This window comes from Panthera leo, chromosome C1, assembly GCF_018350215.1.
Source record: "Panthera leo isolate Ple1 chromosome C1, P.leo_Ple1_pat1.1, whole genome shotgun sequence".
Classification (NCBI taxonomy): Eukaryota; Metazoa; Chordata; class Mammalia; order Carnivora; family Felidae; genus Panthera; species Panthera leo.
The window spans coordinates 11,544,789-11,565,505 of record NC_056686.1 but is presented as its reverse complement, the minus strand read 5'-3'; the positions used below and the strand labels follow the sequence as shown (position 1 = coordinate 11,565,505).

General features: G+C 50.0%; 1 protein-coding gene across 1 annotated transcript in view; it reads left to right on the top strand.

Annotated features, from left to right (window-relative positions):
• Positions 1-1,427: 1,427 nt before the first annotated feature.
• ZBTB17 (zinc finger and BTB domain containing 17) overlaps positions 1,428-20,717 on the top strand; it is a 32,754-nt gene continuing 13,464 nt past the window's right edge. The window contains exons 1-2 of the mRNA XM_042951575.1: positions 1,428-1,552; positions 3,634-3,716. The gene's annotated coding sequence lies outside the window, so the exon portion shown is untranslated. The remainder of the gene's footprint in view (positions 1,553-3,633; positions 3,717-20,717) is intronic.

Here is a 20,717-nt window from a genome sequence, read left to right as displayed (position 1 = left end):
ACCTGATGAGGGAGCGTGGGGCAAGCTGAGGGCAAAGTACAGGCTAACAGCACCCCCCACGCCCACCCCGGTTGAACATGTGTGATGTTTCTGGGACACTCCTGGCTACCCCAAAACAAAGGAAAGCAGTTCAAGTGCTTGCCATGGTGATGTGGGAAACTAAGGCAAGTGAAAAATCAAATTCCTAATTTAATAGGCCTATAGCCCACTGACAAGTCCTTGAAACAAGCACAGTGACCTCCCTCTAGGATCCCAGCTGCCTCGATGACACTTTGCTAGGGGCAAAAGAGAATCTTAACATCATCCCAACCTTGAGGATCCTGTAAGTCTACTTCCTTTATCTCAACTGCTCCAAGATACATGCTGGCAATCCTACTCCAAGCTTATGGCCCCCTGATATACATCTGAAGGGTCTCATGACTAAGGTTTTATTAAATGGTAATAAATGGCATTTCCCTAGCAACAGCTAGCCCCTCAAGGTCCCGGAAAACTTGCTTACAAAAATACCTTAGGGACTCACTCTATCCCTGACCGCCCCCCCCCCCCCCCAACCTGAGGGTATATAATGAGTTACCCGTCAGGACCCCGGTGCAGCTCTTCCTGCCCACGGGTCCAGTCCCCGTGTTTTAATAAAATCACCTTTTTGCACCAAAGATATCTTCAAGAATTCTTTCTTGGCTGTTGGCTCCGGACCACCCCACCATCACCCCAAAACCTCATCAAAACCCATACGACAAAAAGACAAGGGAGCAAAGGAGTTCAGGATGGTGACAAGAGTGTGGTTAACATTCATGGGAAATCAACAGGATCAGAAGTGAAGAAAGGAGAGAGCCCGCGAACTGTGAGGAAATAGAGAAGTCAACGGCCTAGAGGTGCTTTAAAGTTGGAAAGAGGCCAGAGAAGGACTGTTCACGTCTGCAGACACTTTTTTTGTTTCTAGCACCCTCATTCACACCCGGGCTAATCCTGGCTCTGCCCTAAATAGAGAACGGGGAAATGATTGGCTCAGAAAGTAGAAAAAACATAAATGGGGATCTGCTGCTTTGGAGCCACACAACTGGTTCACATCTCTGCTCCACCACTTGTAAGATACGTGACAATGGGCAATTCGTTCAACCTTCCTGGGCCTCCGTTTTCTCTTCTTCAAAAGGGGGAGAAAAAAGCCTAACCCCACGGTTAGTGAGAAGACTTAAGGAGATCATGCGCGTAAAGCGCTTAACAGTGCCTGGCACACAGTAAGCGCTGAACGCGGAGAAGCTGTTACTGTTACGTTTGGAACAGAAAACCAAGGAAGGTTACAATGAGGACAATTCTAAGTGCCGAAGTACTGTGTAATACAGAACTTCTGGGCAGGTAGGCGCATGCGCCTGTCCGCGGTTCTCGGCCGGCGCGGGCGCTGCGCATGCGCCGGAAGTTGCAGCCGGGAAGCCAGCGAGGTCGGTTCCGCCCGACTCTGACATGGCGGCGCCCTTTGTCTGCTCTGAAGTGCCGTCCCCGGCCTTCTCGCGGCCGTGATGCACCTCCCTCTACGGTGGGGTCCGGGACATGGCAGGTGAGGGCCAGAAGACGCCCGCGGCCCGGGGAGTCCCGGGAGCCGGGCGGAGGCGGTGAAGGATGGGGCGCAGCGGGACGCCGGGGACGGTTGTGTGGGGGAGGGGAGGGAAGTGGAAGGGGAAGGGAACCGGGATTGGGGGGTGACGACCCCGCGGGGCAAGGGGGTGCGGGGCAGCCGCCAGGCGAGCGGGCGCTGAGGGGGCGAGCGGACCGGCAGTTCCCGCGAGGGAGCGCGAATCGCCTCCCGGCTTGGGTGACACCCCGGCTCGTAGCATCTCCGCCCCCGCCGCCCGGCTGTCACCGTCCCTTGACCTCGCGCGCCGTGGCGGGTGGTCGTTCTGCGGCCGCAGCGTGGCGCGGTGTCGGGGCCGCTCGCGTCGGCGCGTCGGGGGCAGGAGGGCACGGGCTTGCCGGACCAGGAGGTGTTGGCAGAGTGGGAGGTCCACACTGCCCCTGTACAGGATTATTTCATTCATTCCTTCCTTCCACCCGCGGCGGCTAGGCACCTGATAGGGTGTGAGGCTAGAGCGAGTGCACCAGACAGACTTGATCCTGGTGGGGTGGTTGAAAGTGTCAACTGTGGAGCCAGGCCGCCGGGGTTTGGATCCGGACTCGGTGCTTGCCGGCTGTGTCCTGAAACACGTGAGGTTCTCGCTGTCTGCCCCGGTTTCCTCATCCTTAAAGCAGAGATGGTAATGAAACCTGCCTCCTAAGGCTGTTCTAAAGATTAAATAAGGTAATAGGTGCAAGGTGTGGAGAACCCTGGCTAGCATAACGTAAATGCTGTGTGTGTTTGTTGTTGTGACTGTTCGTTTCGTGGTCATCGCCCAGAGCTCAGAGCCTCATGTGGGAGCCGTGGACATAAATACGTGATTCTGAAACTGCCCTGAAGGAAGAAAAAGCACAAAAGTTCTCCTTGCTCGGGAAACAGAGTAGAGGCACCTCACTCAGTCTAGGCGGATCCAGGGAGGCTCTCTCTCCCTGGAAGCTGAGACCTAACGGATGCAAGAAAAGGGGGAGGATTCTCACCTGAAGACGGGGGTTTGTGAGAAAGTTTAGGGGCTACTGGCATAACTGAATTGAGTTCTCTGCCCTAGAGACAGAGACAAGAGGTAGGACTAAAGAAGCAGGCTGTGGTCTGGTCCTGTGGGACCTTGTGAACCTAGTTAAGGGCTCTTAAGTTTTAGGTTAATGGAAAGCCACGTAAGAATCAGATGGGTGGACTAGAAAGATCACCTGTTTATGTGGAGGAGGCGTTAAAGGCAGCAGGCCTGGAGACCCGTTAAGAGGCTGCTAGAAGAATCCAGGTGAGAAATGAGGGTGGTCTTGAGTTAGGTTAGAGGCAGAGGGTGGGGAGAGAGGTTTTGGAGAACTGGCAAAACTCGGTGGTTACGTAGATGAGCAAGGAGAACTTTTATGCTTTTCGTCCGTCAGGGCAGTATCAGAATCACGTATTTATGTCTGTGGCTCCTAGGGGCAGAGAGGTGTCGGGACTGACCTCACACTTGTGACCCACAGGTGGTGGTGCCACTCAGTGTGATAGGGAACAGGCCGGGGAGTAGCTGTGAGAAGGGAAGATACGTTTAGTTTTGAACATGTTGAACGCAGGTGCCTGTGGAACAGTCAAGTGGGACTATACAGTGGCAAGCCAGAAGTCGTCCTCCATCAAAAGTCACTAAGGTTGTGGGAGTGGGTGTGCTCACCTGGGGCAAGAGTATATTTCATGGGAAAGCAAGAGTGTCTGAGACCCCCCGGAGGGATGCTAATGCTGTAGCAATGCGGTAACTTGGGCACAGCCTTGTTGCTCTTGCTTTTCAGCATTGTGTTATGTCTTTCTGGTAAGTAGGGGTGTGTGAGGGCTGGGAGAGGGTTTACTCATCTTTGTGTCCCGGGTGGCCGGCACAGGGTCCGGCACGCAGCAGGCCGATAATGATCCAAACGAACTTGTACTGAGGACTGACTTTGTGCCGGGCTCTGAATTTGCCTGTGTTTCATGGATGAGTGAAAAAGGGCGGCTTTTAGGGAGCAGGTGCCTTGCAGGTTCTCATCCGATTTTCTGCTTGGGTGTCTTTGATTCAGGTGATGAGCTGGAGGAGGAGAGCCAAGCTGGAGTTTACACAAACTGTCAGAAAAGAGTAGCCTGGGCTCCTTGGAAATCTGAGGTATGTCGGTAATGCTCAAGGATGAAACAGACCAGAAGGTCAGCTCGCTCGTCCTTCTTCTTCTCTAGGCTCAGCGCGATTCAAATCACCCTTTCAAGGCAGCTTTTTCTTTCAAGCTGTACAGTGAGGACAGTATCTGAGTGTGGTTGGGAGACTGTTGCTGTCATTATTCGTGGTTTACCAATGAAGACCAGACTAGGTTAATCACTGGGCAAATGCTCACACCTTGTTTTAATCAAGTACAACCTAACATGCTCCAGCCAAGCAATCCCAAAATACAGTGGCTGAAACAAATTCGAAATTTACTCCTAGAAGTAGGCAGTCCAGAGTTGGTAGGGCATCTTGCTCTGTTCTGTGAAGTATCCGGAAATGGGGTTCTAGTGATCATGTGGCTCTCCTTGCTCAAACCCAGATCTCCGTCTCCTGGTCCAAGCTGGCCGCTCCAGCCCCTGCCATTATTGTCTGCACCCCATCTGGCAGACAGAGTGGGGAGCACATGTTCATTCCTTTTAAGGTTCTCATGTTTAAAGATCTGTATTCTTGTACAGCATGTCCCCAAACATAAGCATCTGGTGTACAACCAAAGAACGAATCATGACTGTCCCAAAGCTGGAGGGAAAGCTGGCTAAGGGAGCCTGCTTGGTCCCTGTGTGACTGGATTGCTGACCCTGGGGCTTGGGCCCAGCCTGAGGGAACGTCCCCTGTATTGGTGACAGGGGGCTGGGCGTTCTCCCCAAGACAGACTGCTCTGGCTTCAGGTGGGTTGACATGCTTGGGCACAGGGAGTCCTGGCTTGTTAATGCATTCAGCGCTTCCTGTGCCCAGCAGGTCAGACGCCATGGCAGGTGCTAGCTAGGGAAGACTGGATCCTAGGAGCAAGGAGCTCTTAGCCGTGTGGGTAATCACCATAACACAAGGAACACTACGGGGGTCTATTCCCGAGTGTGAGGCGATCCAGGGGAAGGATGACTGATGGTGGAAGGCTCTGCTGAGATGGGGGGGAGATCAGACTGAACAACGTGTTTGGATTGACATTTGTGAAGCTCCCCTCGTAGGCGGTGAGGACTCTGGTGTTAGGTGTGAATCTCTGTTTAGTGGCTCTGTATCCTGAGGGCCAGTTACGTCACTGCTGTGCCTCAGTTTCCTCCTCTGTCAGATAGGGATAACAGTACCTACATCACAGAATTGTTTTGAGAATTCCCGGTGGGGAAGCCGGGTTGTGTCCTCACTCAAGGCAGGAATTATCCCGATTGTCCAGAGGGGATCAGCGACCACTCTGGGAGTTCTGCCAAGCTCTCTGATTAAAGGGGTCCATCTGTGGATTCTCAGAGACCGTACTCTGAATGGTCTGGCGAGGGGTCCTTTGGGAAGGGAAGGATTGCCTCTGCCTGTTGAATTCCCATAAGCGCAAATGCTGCTGGGAAGCCTTCTCTGGGCCCTGCCCGGTCACCCACCCCAGCTGAGGGTAGAGCTCCTCCTCTTGATTTCTTAGCATCCTGCACTGATGTCTCAATGCATTCCTACCTCACGGGATAATCCTAGGTTTCTCCGTCTCCCCGTTGGCCCATTGGCATCGTGCAGGCGGGGACGGGGCTTGTTTCTTCTGGTCCCCGGCACATAGCTGGTGCTCAGTAGACATACTTGGGTGGATGAATGATCAGCCTTGGCTGGCTAGGGAGGAACCAGCAGTCGGGTTGGAGAGAACCCCAACGTGATGTGGGGCTGGCATGCTATTGACTGAAGACAGGAGAAACCTGACGGTTTATTTGGTATCCGGCTGGAGTAGGGGTGCGAAATAAAATGGTGACCTGTGAGATTTGACAGTTGAGGTCAGAAGATAGTTCCTCTGTCCTTTTCTAGTAGAGCATGGTTTCTCAACTTCGATTTTTTTTTTCAATTTCTATTTTTTAATGTTCATTTATTTTTGAGAGTGAGAGAGACAGAGTGCGAGTGGGGGAGGGGCAGAGGGAAAGGGAAACACAGAATTGTTTCCCTGAAGCGGGCTCTAGGCTCCCAGCTGTCAGCACAGAGCCTGACATGGGGCTCAAACTCACCACAAGATTCACGTCCTGAGCCGAAGTCGGATGTTTAACCGACGAAGTCGCCCAGGCAGCCCCTTCTCAATGTTGGTGTTCTCGACATTCAGAGCTGCGTGAATCTTTGTTGTGAGCTGTCCTGTGCACTTCGGGATGGTTATGGCATCCCTGGTCTCCACCCATAGACGCCTGTAATACTCACCTACCTCACCAGCTGTGATGATGAAACATGACTCCGGACGTTGCCAAACATCTCCTGGGGCCAGATGGTCTCCCGCTAGAAGCCTGCAGTGTCGGGTACTGGTCAGAAGTCAGACATACGTGGACTCTTCCTTGTTCTTATACCCACTAGATGTGCCTCTGGGCAAAATACTTGGTCTCTCCAAGCCTCAGTTTCTCCCGTTGTAAAATGGGGATACTGATGACCTCACACGTAACTTTATTGGCTGGAATTATTGATGAGGTGATGAATGTGAAATGCTTAGTCGGGTCCCTGACTCCGTAATTGGTAACTGGTGTTATTATGTGTTAGGAGAAGAGGACCCTTGAGAGGGTCAAAACAGAGCGTGCACAGTTGAGGAAGAAAAAAAATGGTATAGGAATACGTACAAGGTACAAAAGTCAGAAGGTTCCAAAGAATGCCTTGTGGGGAGGCGAGTCACCCTTCCATACCTGACCCATTTCCCCTCCCAGAGAACTGTTAATGGTATCTGTGGATCCTTCCAGAGCTATTGCCTGCATGTATATGTCTCTGTGTATCTAGAGAGGACCATTTTGTAAGCGTCAAGTGGTTTGATTCTGTTTACAGACACTGAGCTCCTGCGTGTAGAAGGGCAGCCTCTGAGGGCGGGGCTTCAGGGTTTTACTAGTTTGCCACATAAAAGACCAGGTGGCTCGCTCTTTACCGTCCTGAAATTCCTCGAAGGATGGTGCTTGCGCGGGTGGTCACAAAAGGGAGGGACCCAGCCCGAGAGAAAATGAAAAACTCCAGATACGTTTGTGTGCACAAAGCATGTTGTCCTGGAGACCACTCCCTCCTTCCTTTGCTGGCCACGGTTTCTAAATGACTGAAATAACAGAGGTCGAAGCATAAGCGTTTGCTGAGCGGTTTCCGCACTTGGCTGCGGACGTGTGCGCTGTCGGCACAGGTACCCGGCCCTCTCGTGGGTCCCCCTGCCACCAGTAGCTACCCATCCAAGGGCCAGTGAAAGTAGACCTCCGGGCTGTAATCGCCACGGATTCGTGCGGAAAACCGGGGCTTGGGCTCTGGGCTCGGGGAGTCAAGCCTGCTTGTCAGGAACTGGAGAGATGTAAGCCTTGAACTTCCAAGGAAAGAGGCAGAGGGCCTGGTTAGAAGTGGGAGTTGCTCACTCCTGTCTAAACAGCCGCCTGCGGAGGCTCGGAGGCGGCGGTTCCCGCTGAGGGCGGGACCACCCCGAAAGCAGGTGCAGTGGGTTCCTGGTAACATCAGAAGCCTCCTCTGACATTTTGATGACTGCAGCTGATACTGCCATGTGACAAAAGGGGGGCCGTTGAGAGTAGATCCTGTGAGCCCTCATCACAGGAGAAAATTGTTTTCCTTCTTTTTTTTTTTTTTAAGTTTACTTATTTTGAGAGAGAGAGAGCATGAGCAGGGGAGGGGCAGAGAGAGGGAGGGAGGGAGGGAGAGAGAGAGAGAGAGAATGAATGAATGAATGAATCCCAAGCAGGCTCCACACTGTCGGCACAGAGCCCAACTCAGGGCTTGAACTCACGAACTGGGAGATCATGACCTGAGCCGAAACCAAGAGTCAGCCCCTTAGCCAACTGAGCCACCCAGGTGCCCCTCTTTATTTTTCTTGTATCTCTGTGAGAAGGAGGATGTCAGCTGCACCTGTTGTGATCACACGTCACCATATATGGCAACTCAGACGAGCTGTACACGTTAAACTTACCCAGTGATGTATGTCAATTATTTCTCAGTAAAACTGGAACCCCCCCCCCCCACCCCAAAAAAAGAAAAAGCACTCAGTTTTTTGTCATAAGAGGTCTGGCAGTAGAACCTGTTCCCCCCACCCCACCCACACCACTTCCTATGCTGGAACTGTTATTAATCAAAGCAGCCACTTTCCTGTCCCGAATGGGAGGCGCTGGTGCCCAGCGGGAAGCTGTTTCTCCAGGCGCTCTGAGCCTGGTGTGCAGCACGTCTCATTTCGGTAGTCTTGGCAGTGGGGGGCCCCCATCAGGGACTTTCCTGGTTTACTGTAACTCAGCTGCCCAAGTTCATGCCTCGAAACATTGTTTAGGGGCGCCTGGGTGTCTCAGTTGGTTAAGCGTCTGACTCTTGGTTTCGGTTCAGGTCATGATCTCACGGTTTGTGGGTTTGAGCCTTGCGTGGGGCTCTGTGCTGGCAGTGTGGAGCCTGCTTGGGATTCTCTCTCTCCCCCTCTGTCTCTCTCTGCCCTTCCCCTGCTCGCCCTCTCTTTCCCTCTCTCAAAATAAATAAAATTAAAAAACAAAAACATTGTTTAAAGTCAGAAAGAACATTGTTTAATTTTGTAAGTTGTTTTTTGTTAAATATTGAGTAGATACAAAGAAATATATACAGCATAAAGAATAGATACAAGGAAACCCATGTACCCATGGCTCAATTTACAAATAAGAATGTTACCGTTTGTTACCTTAGGAACACCCCTCCCTGATCCTATCCTGTCCTGCCCCCGCCCCCAGCTCATCACAGTTTTGCTTTTACCATTCTCTTTACAGTTTCAACCACGTGTGTTTGTATTGCTAAACAATGTGTTGTCTCATTTTGCATGTTTTTGTTTTGTTTTTATTATTTATTTTTTTGAGAGAGAGGGAGAGAGAGCGAGCGCGCGCACGCGTGAGCAGGGGAGGGGCAGAGAGAAAGGGAGACGCAGAATCGGAAGCAGGCTCCAGGTCCGAGCTTGCAGCACCGAGCCCGACGCGGGGCTCGAACTCACCAACTGCGAGATCGTGACCTGAGCCGAAGTCTGACACTCAACCGAATGAGCCACCCAGGCACCCCTCATTTTGCATGTTTTGAACTCAATATAATCATGTTGTTTTCTTTAGTTTCTTAAATTGTTGGCTTAATATGGGTTCTTGAGAGTGATGCATGTTGCCTGTAGTTGTATTTCACTTTCACGGATAAAGTTCCCTTGCAGGAGAATTTACTTATCCTTTCTCTTGCTAGCGGACTTCTGGGTTGTTGAGTATTTTGCTGAGACGGTGTTGCTGTGAGCATTCCTGGCCCCCACGTGCAGCTTCTGCAGGGCGCACCCTCAGGAGTGTGGCTGAATCTCAGGGTGTGTGACCTTCAGTCCAACCAAATAATGCGTAACGTTTCCAAAGTGCCTTCCCCCGTTTACAGTTCAACTGAAAATTCTGTTTGTTTCACATCCTCCCAACTCTGGTTTTATTAGGCTCTAAAAATTTTTCGTAATCTGGGGCACCTGGGTGGCTCAGTGGGTTAAGCAACTGACTTCAGCTCAGGCCATGATCTCACGGTTCATGGGTTCAAGCCCCGTGTCAGGCTCTGTGCTGACAGCTCAGAGTCTGGAGCCTGCTTTGCATTCTGTGTCTCCCTCTCTCTCTGTTCCTCCCCTGCTCATTCTGTCTCTCAAAAATAAATAAACGTTAAAAAAAATTTTTTTTTTAATTTCTAGTAATCTGATGGGAATGATGTCTTGTGTGGTTTTGATTTGCATTTTCATGATTATTAGTGGGCTAAGCATCTTTTCATATACTTATGAAAATTCTTGTTTAACGAGGTTCCACACCCAATGTGGGGCTTGAACTCACGACCCTGAGAGTAAGAGGCACATGCTCGCCTGACTGAGCCAGCCAGGTGTCCCTTGTATACTTATTCAGGTTTCAGCTGCTGTGAAAAAGCTGCTTAAATCTTTTGCTTATTTCTCTACTGGGTTGTCGATTTTATTTCATTTTATTTATTAATGTTTATTTATTTTTGAGACAATGTGAGAGACAGAGTACAAGCAGTGGAGGGACAGACAGAGGGAGACACAGAATCCGAAGCAGGCTCCAGGCTCTGAGCTGTCGGCACAGAGCCCAATGCGGGGCTCAAACTCACAAACCACGAGATCATGACCTGAGCCGAAGTCAGACGCTCAACCGACTGAGTCACCTGGGCTCCCCTGTCTTTTTATTGTATATGGATTTCTTGTTTGTTTTTGGTTTTTGTTTTGTAGACTGACCCTTTTTCGGTTATATGTGTTGTACCTGTCCGTTTCCTCCTGTTTGTTGCTTTTCACTGTGTGTTTTTTTTTTTTTTAACAAATTCTTAATTTTAATGTTTATCATTTTTTTTTCTTTTATGGTTTGCGCTTTCTGTTCCTTTTAAGAACTTCCTTCCTACTTTATAAAAATATTCCCCTGTATGTTGTCGTCCAAACATTTTTTGATTTTGCCTTTTACGTTACGGTCTTTAGTCCATTTAAAATTATTTTTGTGTATGCTATGAGATGGGGGGCTGATTTCTTTTTTCCTTTTTCAAAAATTTTATTTAAAACAACTTTTAAGCTTTTTAAATGTTTATTCATTTTTGAGAGAGTGCATGAGCTGGGGAGGGGCAGAGAGAAGGAGGGAGGCATAGATCTGAGCTGTTGGCACAGAGCCTGATGCGGGGCTGGAACCCAAGAAGCAGCATGATCATGACCTGAGCTAAAGTCGGACACTCAGCTGAGTCACCCAGGCACACCTAAAATTTTTCTAATGTTTATTTTTGAGAGAGACAGCATGAGTGGGGGAGGGGCGGGGGGGGAGAGGGAGAGAGAGAGAGAGAGAGACAGACACACAGTCAGTCCAAAGCAGGCTCCAGGCTCTGAACTGTCGGCCCAGAACCTGATGCGGGGCTCAAACCTGTGAGATCATGACCTCTGAAGTTGGACGCTGAAGTTGGACGCTTAACCGTCTGAGCCATGCTCCCCCCCCCCCAATTTTTTTTTAATGTTTATTTATTTTTGAAGGAGAGATAGAGTGTGAGTGGGTGAGGGGCAGAGAGAGAGAGACAGAATCTGAAAGAGGCTCTAGGCTCTGAGCTGTCAGCACAGAGCCTGACACGGGGCTCGAACTCACAAACCACGAGATCATGACCTGAGCCGAAGTCGGATGCTCAACCGACTGAGTCACCCAGGCGCCACCCACCCCCCCCCCCCGCCACAAATTTTTATTTAAAAAAAAATTTTTTTTCCAGTTTATTTATTTTGAGAGAGAGAGAGAGCACACACGTGTGAGGTGCCACCAGCACAGAACCCAGCGCGGGACTGCATCCCACCAACCATGAGATCATGACCTGAGCCCAAATCAAGAGTTGGATGCTTAACGGAGCCATCTGGGCTCCCCTCCTTTAAAAAAAAACAAAAAAACATATATAAACGGACTAAATTGTCCTAGTACTATTTATTGGGGGGGGGGGGGGAATCCCTTTCATGTGGTTCTGTAAATGTGACCACTGACCGTCTTAATACGTCAACGTCCACAGATAACGTGGATCTGTTTCTGAGCTCTTTACTCTTCTCCGTCTCTGTGCCAATATCATTCTGCCTTAATGGCTGAATTTTTATGTGATAGTTCTTGGAACCTAGTAGGGCCTTGGCCCTTTGCTCTTCCATTTTAATTTCATTTCATTTTTTAACGTTTATCTTGAGAGAGAGCACGTGCAAATGGGGAAGGCGGGGGAGAGACTCTCAAGCAGACTCCATGCTGTCAGCACAGAGCCTGATGTGGGGCTTGATCTCATGGAGCATGAGCCAAATACCCTAAGCCAAGATTAAGAGTCAGATGCTTAACCAGCTGAGCCACCCAGGTGCCCCCATCTTCATTTTAGATTGTGCTTGTCAAATTCCATAAAACGTTGTTGGGATCTTTTATTAGAATTGTTTTTGAATTTATTCCATATCAATTTGGATAGAGTTGGCATTTTTATGATGTTCAAGTCTTTCATGAACATGGTATATCTTCTAATTTACATAAATCACCAAAGTCTAACTTTAGTCACTGTCTTCACAGCCTACTGTCAAACAATCAAGGACCTTAGCACACTTTAATTCCCATCACTCCCTCCTTTTATTCTATTGGTGCACATTTTAGTTCTTTTTTTACAATTTTGGAAGATGCCATTAGTTCAGTATTGTTTGGATTCACTCACTTATTATTGACTACTTTAGTTGGTCCTCATTCTTTCTTGCATTTAATATTTTCATTCTGGGATCACTTTTTGTCTCCCTGAAGTATATCTTTTGTAATGTGTGAGTTTGGGCTGTCATTTATTTGGGGGCTTTCTAGTGTTTACCAGTTCCAGGGGGGGGGGGTGTGGATTTTACCTGCCAAGATTTTGGTATAGGCAGTTTCTGTGCAGTCCGTTTTTCCATTGACTTATCATCCTATGTGGCTCCAGCTTTATTCTGGAGGATTGTCACACGAGACACGAGACCTCCCTCCTTAGGAGGGAGAGAGAACTTGAGCCCGCTCAGTTCTGCAGGTGCCTTCGATACCCACCCTCAAAGCTCCACTTGCTCTCTGGATTCCAGCCTTTGCTGACTTTTGTTTGACCTCTCAGTGTTCCTCACTGACTTGCCGGTTCTTTGATGCATTTAAAAAAAAATGTCTCACAGTTTTCCTTCAGCATTTGTAGTTGTTTGCTGTGAGACTTGGCCTGGTTACTTGGTGTGCCACGCTTCCAGAAATCAGGATGTTTCTGAGTTTTAATCTTGTGTTTCCTCTGGCAGCAGGAAACACCGGAGATTAGAACTAAGACTTAGTGATATGCGCTAAGGGTTTTCATAAGATGTTTTGTAACACTCATTAGTACAAGGAAAGGGAGTTGGTAAGTGCCAATTAATGACAGAATTTGCCCTTTGGGGACAGACTAAGGGTCTTTTGAGGCTGGCACTCCATGTCTGCAGAGGTTTTGTCCTTTTCTGAAGTGGAAAGAGCACATCTTTAGAGTATGATGGACTTGGCCTTGAATCTGGGCGTGTCAGTGAGAGCTGGGTCAGCTGACAACCTCTCTGAGCCTTGATTTGCTTATCTGCACAGTGGGGGTGATCAGATTAACACCCTTCTCTGGGGATTACTGCGGGTAGTGATGACGTAGCATGTATTCTGGAACACGCTGCAGGCAGGCAGCTACAGCAGCTATCAGTTATTCCCTTTGACGGCATTTTCTCCACGTGCTGCTGCCCTTGGGAAATGACGAGCCTGTGATCTTGGTAACCTCCCAGTTGTTTCACGTGGTGGAGCTGATTACATATTAGCAAGGCTGTTTTCTCCGGGCACAGGCACACGGTCCCACCCGCAGTCCTTTACCGGGACTCACAGTTTTTCCCAGCTGGGCGAAATCCCCATCCGATTGGGAAATCGCCGCATCCGTACCGTGGGCTCTCTGATCAGCTACTCACATCCAAGCATTAGTTTTTACCCAACCAACGAATGCATTAAAAATTCGCATCGGTATCAGCAGGCCGCCATCTAGACAAAGTGTACCATTTCATGATCCTGAGAACACGCCCTGGCCCACAGTGGAAACTGTCAGTCTTTTAGATTTTTGCTCGCCCTGTTCTGGAAGTGGTATCTCGTACTTCTTTATATTTCTTTATTAGGCTGAACGTCTTTTTTTCTGTGTAGAATACATTGACCACCTGTGTTTCTTTTGTGAATTGCCTCGTCATTTCCTTGACTCATTTTTCTGTTGGGAGATTTTTTTTTCTTGTTGATTAATTTTTAATAGCTTTATTGAGATACCCATGCAGCACCCATTTAAAGCATAGAATTGGGGTGCCTGGGTGGCTCAGTTGGTGAAGCAGCTGACTTCGGCTCAGGTCATGATCTCACGTCTCGTGGGTTTGAGCCCCACATCGGGCTCTGTGCTGACAGCTCAGAGCCTGGAGCCTGCTTTGGATTCTGTGTCTCCCTGTCTCTGTCCCTCCCTCACTCACACTGTGTCTCTCTTTCTCTCTCTCTCTCTCTCTCAAAAATAAACATTAAAAAAAAGTGTACAAGTAAATGGCTTGCAGTATATTCCCAGAGTTGCACAACTATCACCTCTCTCTATTTTCAGAACATTTGTATTATCTCGAAAGAAACCCATTACCAGTCACTCTTTGTTTCCCTCTGTCTCCCCAAGCCCTAGTAGGCAGTCATTATCTATCCTTATGGATAGGCCTGTTCTGGGCATTTCATGTGAATGGAATCCTGTAACTTGTGGTCTTTTGGCTGCCTTCATTTAGCATGATATTTTCCAGGTTCATTCATGTTGTAGCATATATTTTTACTTTTTTGTTTTGTTTAAGTAACCTTGACGCCCAGTGTGGAGCCCAACGTGAGGCTTGAACTCATGACCCTGCGATCAAGACCTGAGCTGAGCTCACGAGTCAGAGTCTTAACAGACTGAGCCACCCAGGCACCCCTTTATCATTACTTTTTTATTGTCCAGTATTCGATTGCCTGGACACACCACGTTTTATTTATCCATCAGTTGACGGACATTTGGGTTGTTTCCACCTTTTGACTATTACAAGTAATGTTGCCGTGAACATTTGTGCACAAGCTTTTATGGGGACATAACGTTTTCATTGTTGTTTGTACGAGGAGCCTTTTGTATAACAAGAGTGTTAACTCTTATTTACAACATAGGCTGCCAATATTCACCCCTAATTTATATTTACATTTGGGAAGTTAGAAGATAAGGGTAAAATGGATGAAACAGAACATTTAGGGGCACCTGGCTGGCCTGGGTCAGTGGTGCGTGTGACTCTTGATCTCAGGGTTGTGAGTTTGAGCCCCGTGTTGGATGTAGAGATTACATAAAAATAAACTCTTAAAAAAAAAAAAAAAAAGGAACAGAACATTTAGAATGCTGACCAGTCTTCCATACTTCTAAGAATTAAGTGTATGTGCCGACTTCCCCCACTGTGGCCCCAGTAAGTGGCCCCTTGGGGCTGGTCTGCATACCTTACAGGGCTGCTGCAAGCTCTCTTTCTGTACCTGTTTGTGTCTCTCTCAGGCCTTAGGACCGGGAAACAGGAACCAGGCAGCAACTAGGGTGCTTTCCAAGTTTCTCTCGGAAGCTCACACTCCAAAGCGACTGGCTGAAAAACCGCCAGGGTTTGCGAGTCAATCAGTCGTTAAAAGGCTTCCAGCAGCTCTGCTGACTCACGGCTGTTGCAGGTGGAGGGGATTTGAGGGGCTGGAGGTCAGCCAGCGCTGTTTGTTCAAGGGCAAGCGCTGGGGCCCTGAGCTTCCTGAATCCTCCCAGGGCTGTTGTCCAGAAACTGTTCTAGAGCTGCCCTTTAGCAGCTGGAGTTGAGGAGCACAGCAGTTTTAAAAACCATTGGAGGGGCGCCTGGGTGGCTCAGTTGGTTAAGTGGCCGACTTCAGCTCAGGTCATGATCTTACACTCTGTGAGTTCGAGCCCCACGTCGGGCTCTGTGCTGACAGCTCGGAGCCTGGAGCCTGCTTTGGATTCTGTGTCTCCCTCTCTCTCTGCCCCTCCCCTGCTCATGCTCTGTCTCTCTCTGTCTCAAAAATAAATAAAAACATTAAAAAAATTTTTTTTAAAAATCATTGGAAATGGAGACATTGAGTTCTTGACCACTTGTTATCCAGGCCTAACATAACCCAAAATAGCCCTCTAAAATATCCTTGTACTCATTTAGTTTTCCTCAGTCAAGTTTTACAAAATATTTTTAGTCGAACCAACTATCTGGAATAGTAAGTAGACAGTTTGGTGCTGGCTTCTGCTGTGCATAGTTCTGTATCCGAATATATATGTCCTGTGTAGCTCTTGTCCATCTCAAGATTTCCAATACAGGGAAGGTTTTTGTTTTTTTAAATGTTTAATTTTGAGAGGGAGAGTGTGAGTGGGGGAGGAGCAGAGAGGGAGGAAGACAGAGGATCCAAAGCAGGTTCTGCACTGACAGCACAGAGCCCGATGAAGGGCTCGAACCCACGAACTGCAAACTCATGGCCTGAGCCAAAGTCAGATGCTCAACAGACTGAGCTACCCAGGCGTCCTCCAATATAGGGAAAGTTTTTTTTTTTTTTTTTTAATTTTTTCTTTTTAACGTTTATTTATTTTTGAGACAGAGAGACAGAGCATGAACGGGGGAGGGTCAGAGAGAGAGGGAGACACAGAATCTGAAACAGGCTCCAGGCTCTGAGCAGTCAGCACAGAGCCCGACGCGGGGCTTGAACTCACGGACCGCGAGATCGTGACCTGAGCCAAAGTCGGACGCTTAACCGACTGAGCCACCCGGGCGCCCCGTATAGGGAAAGTTTTAAATGAAAGTCTTCTCAGTGCTGGGTTACTGTCTCATTTTTGTCGCTCGCTTGGTATCTGTTATACTTTGCATGCCATTTGTCATCTGGCAGTCTTATTGGTGAAAGCATTTATTCAACATTTATTAAGTCTTCACACTAGAAGGGATCTTAGCAGTCACGAATCCTAGTGAGGCGATGACAAGCCAAGGAAAAGTCACGTGAAATGCACGTGCTGCGTTGAAGTCCGAATACATCCACTCCCAACTTCCTTTTTCCTTTTGGCTTGGGTCCCAACCCTGACGAGTATCATGGGACAACTAATCCTTCCTTTGGAATTGTCATGTTCTACCTGCTTTCTCAATGAAAGCCCCGGTGTTCCTCCGGAATCATCGTGTTCTTTGCAGAGAGCAGGTAGGTGACTTTTGCCGTCAAGGATGAGCACTGCAGCCTGTGTTTCGGTTACTGTTGAGCGGCACAAGCACTGCCATTTGCAGGGCCTTTTCCTGGTCGTCTTTCATTTCATGGGGGCCTGGTGAGATTTCACATCTTTTAGAAGAAGATGGCATCAGATTCCTCTTTTTCCTTCGGTATCGCTAGCGTGGGTTCACGTGCAGCTGGAATGATGGTCGCCGGCAGCCGCGTTGTGCAGCGGGAACTTGTATCCTCATCATCCCCATTTCAAGAAAGGAACCCGAGGTGCTCGGCCCGCTTTGGTTTGATGCCGAGGCAGGAGGGGGTGACTGGGGCCAGGGGTCCGGCAAGTCCCTGAGGCCGCGCGCAGAGCTGCGTGTGAGCCTCTCTGGAAGGTCATCACGGCGTCCGAGCGGCTCGGCCGCACCTGGCAAAGGCCGCCGGCTGCCCTTCTAGGGGATTTTCACTTTTGTCCCCGTAAGGAATTTCTGCTCATAAAGATTTCTCGGGTGACACATTCGTTGTGCAAATTACCATAATTTTCCATTTCCCCTATGAGAAACGTTTTCCCGTTGAGAAGTTTTGAGTCACCAGGTCTCGTAGAAAATGTCTTAGAGGTTTTATAGTAAAGAGAAATGAAGGCGCTCAGGCATTGTGGACACTTTCTTTCTCCTTCCTTCCTTCTTCCTTTTTTTTTTTTACTTGGTTTGACTTTGTTAATGGCTAACATTTAGAAGTGGTAAAAGAGAATGCAGAAAGGATGTGCCCTGGCAAGTAGAGCTCCTTCCTGCCCTTGCCCTGCTCCTCTGAGGGCCCCTCCCCTGTGTCTTGTGCTTCCGGTGACAGATGAGCTAGGATGTCACAGCCTGGGCTGATGGTTTTGCACAGACCGCACGGCCCCGTTTCCCCTAGGAAGGGTCAGGTTCCGAGTGTGTTAAGGGACTTTGAGCCGCTCCGAGAAGAGGTACTTAACATTTTTCAAAGGATGTTACAACGTTTAATGGGCAGGCCATTTGCACGGGTTGCCCTGAAAGGTCCGCGTGAATGTGTGCACCCTCCTGGTGCCAGCTGGGGGTGACATTGCCTCATTTTTCCCATCCCAAGGGTCCAGCACTGTGGGACTTTCTAACTGCTTTTTCTGCTTCTGGCCCTTCCTCTTTGAGTCTGTTCTCCATACTGATGCAGCCAGAGTGACCTTTCAGAAACGTGAACCTCACCGTGGCCCCCTCTTGCTCAAACCCCCGGCAAGGCTCCCGACGGCCAGGCATGAACGCGAGGTCCTGGCATGGTGGGGGCATGGCCCCGGCCTGTCCCTCCAGCTGCATTTCTCACCGCGTTTTGCACTCGGTCGTTTCTCTTGGGATGCTGAGGTGTGCTGTCCCTCCCCCACCCGGTCCCGAGCCCGCGCAGCAGTTTTTTCTCCTGAACGCACCCCGTTGGGTGTGCTGTCCTCTTCTCTGAACGCCCTTCTTGCCTTTGTTCGTGTGTCTTGTTGGCTGCGACCAGGTACCGTATCCTCCTGTGGCACCCCTTCAGAACTCAGCAGAGGATGGCGACGGGGTCTGGAACCTTCTCCTTGGTGAAAGGTCCTTGAAGGTGGGCGCCTAGGCCTGACCTTGCTCCCGGGGGGGGGGGGGGGGGGGGGCGGGTGCCGCCAGCTCCCATCAGGTCACAGTAACAGAGGCCTCACAGCGGAAGTTTGAAGCCCCACGGACACAACGCCCGAGATCTGAGTGCCCTTTTGTCACGTTGGACCAGGCCGTGGCTCCCTCCTCTCTGTCCCCCTGCTGTGGAGAGGAGCCGCGTGCCTCAGTGGCAAAGGGGCTTCGCTTGGGGTAACCTGGTTTGGTTTGTTTTAATTCATTTTTTCCCCTTTTTGTTCAACTGTGTATCAGTCACAGACCTGTGTTAAGAGAAATGGGGTGCTTGGGTGGCTTAGTCGAGCGTCTGACTCTCGGTTTCAGCTCAGGTCATGATCTCCTGTTTTTGTGGGTTTGAGCCCTGCGTGGGCAGTGCAGAGCCTGCTTGGGATTCTCTCTCTCTCTCTCTCTCTCTCTCTCTCTCTCTGCCCCCCTCTCTCCCTCTCTCCCTCTCTCTCCCTCTCTCTCCCTCCCTCTCCCTCCCTCTCCCTCCCTCCCTCTCTCCCTCCCTCTCTCCCTCCCTCTCTCCCTCTCTCCCTCCCTCCCTCCCTCCCTCCCTCTCTCCCTCTCTCCCTCTCTCCCTCCCTCCCTCCCTCCCTCTCTCCCTCTCTCCCTCCCTCCCTCCCTCCCTCCCTCTCTCCCTCCCTCCCTCCCTCCCTCCCTCTCTCCCTCCCTCCCTCCCTCCCTCTCTGCCTCCCTCTCTCCCTCTCTCTCTCCCCCGTCTCTGCCCCTCCCCCACTCATGCTGTCTCTGTCTCTCAAAATAAATAAACTTTAAAAAAAAAAAGATGTAATATTTGATTCTACCTTTGCCTGTATTTGTGCAGTATGACCTGTTATTTCTCTGTCTCTCTTTTTTAAAGTTTATTTTTGAGAGAGAGTACGAGTGCCCAGCAGGGGAGGGGCAGAGAGAGAGAGAGGGAGAGAGAGAGAGAGTCCCAAGCAGGTTCCGCACTGTCAGCGCGGAGCCCGACGCAGGGCTCGAACTCACAAACCACGAGATCTTGACCTGAGCCAAAACCAAGAGTTGGACGCTTAACTGACCGAACCATCCAGGCACCCCTGTGTTGTGTCTTTAGCCCGCACAGTGGTGTGTGGCTTTCCTGGTCAATGGGTGAGCAGCCTAGAACCCGGAGAAGCTTGCCTGAGGCCACCCTGGCAAGACGGGAGCCAGGATTCATTTGCACATCCTTTGATCTGAATCTGCTGGTGTCTCCTCTTCTTTGTCCAGTATGTGCTCCCATGGGGACCCCGGTCCGCCCTGGTCCTGTGTCTGTCACCACCGGCCCTCCTGTGGCCTTGTCAGCCGGTACACCAGCCTCACTCGTCGCCTCAGGGAATGGCCCCAGCACTCGGCCAGTTTCTCAGAGGACAATTTAGAGTCCTCCTTGACTCCTTTCTTTCCTGGCAGGCACGTCTGCATCAGCTGACTGTTGTCTCTACCAAACAGCTTCCTGATCCCACCGCTTCTCCTGCCTGGGTGCGGGGCCTCCATTGCTTGCCTCTCCCTGCTGTTCCTCTGTCCCCTCCGGCCTCCTTCACGCCTCTCTGCACCCAGTCCCCTGGGGCCCCCCAGTGCACTTAGAAGAAACTCCAAAGCCCGACTTGCCTCTGATCAACCTGAGTGATCTCCGCCTCTGCCACTGCCCACCCCGTGCCCCCCCCCCCCCCCCCCAGCTTCCTCCTTTCCAGGCGCCCAGCCCCTTTGTCAAGGTCATGCCTGTCTCAGGGCCTTTGCGTTTACTCTTCCTTGTTTCTGCAACAGTCTCTGGGCTTTCACGGCAACAACGTGGCTTTCCCTTCCACTTCATTCAGGTCTTGGCTTAAACGTCACCTCCTCAGAGAGGCCTTCCTTGACTGTTTTCTTAAATATGAAACAGCCTCTGCCTCTCGTCTCCTCATCTTCTTGCGCCTTCTTCACAACACTTAACACGTGAGATTGTATATCATATTTATTACCCGCCCTCCCCCGAGGCCTGGTAGCTCTGATGTAGTACAGGCACAGAGCAGACCCTCCTCCAGTGTCTGTGAAAGGCTGTTGTCTCTGGGTCTGTTTCCCGATTTAGGGGCTGAGGACCCTTAGAGGGGAAGGTGATAGTTAGGTAGCCACGCAGCTGTATTGCGCCCCCCTCCCCGATTCTCTGTATATTGAAGGAAGATTTCTCATTCTTACGACCTCTCAAATGCACAGAGATGCTGTTGCGATTAGTAGGAGGGAAATTATTTTTCATAGTGGTTTTTGTCTATTATTTTCTCCGTTGACGAGCACTGGAAGTACGATTATCATCTCATGAGGGTCCTCGGAATATTTGACCTTGAGTTAGTCACACTCAAAAAGTCCAGGAATAGGGGCGCCTGGGCAGCTCAGTCAGTTGGGCTTCTGACTCTTGATTTCAGCTCAGATCATGAGCTCGTGGTTTGTGGGTTCGGGCTGTGCATTTACAGCGTGGAGCCTGCTTGCTATTCTCTGTCTCCCTCTCTCTGTCCATCCCCATCCCCCACTTGCGTGTGTGCATGCTCTCTCAAAATCAATAAACATTAAAAAAAAAAAAAAGGCCAGGAATCACCTACCTCTCTGTACAGGCCTCTTCCCCGACTTGATTTGTAATCGTGTGATGCCAAGGTCCTGGGGTC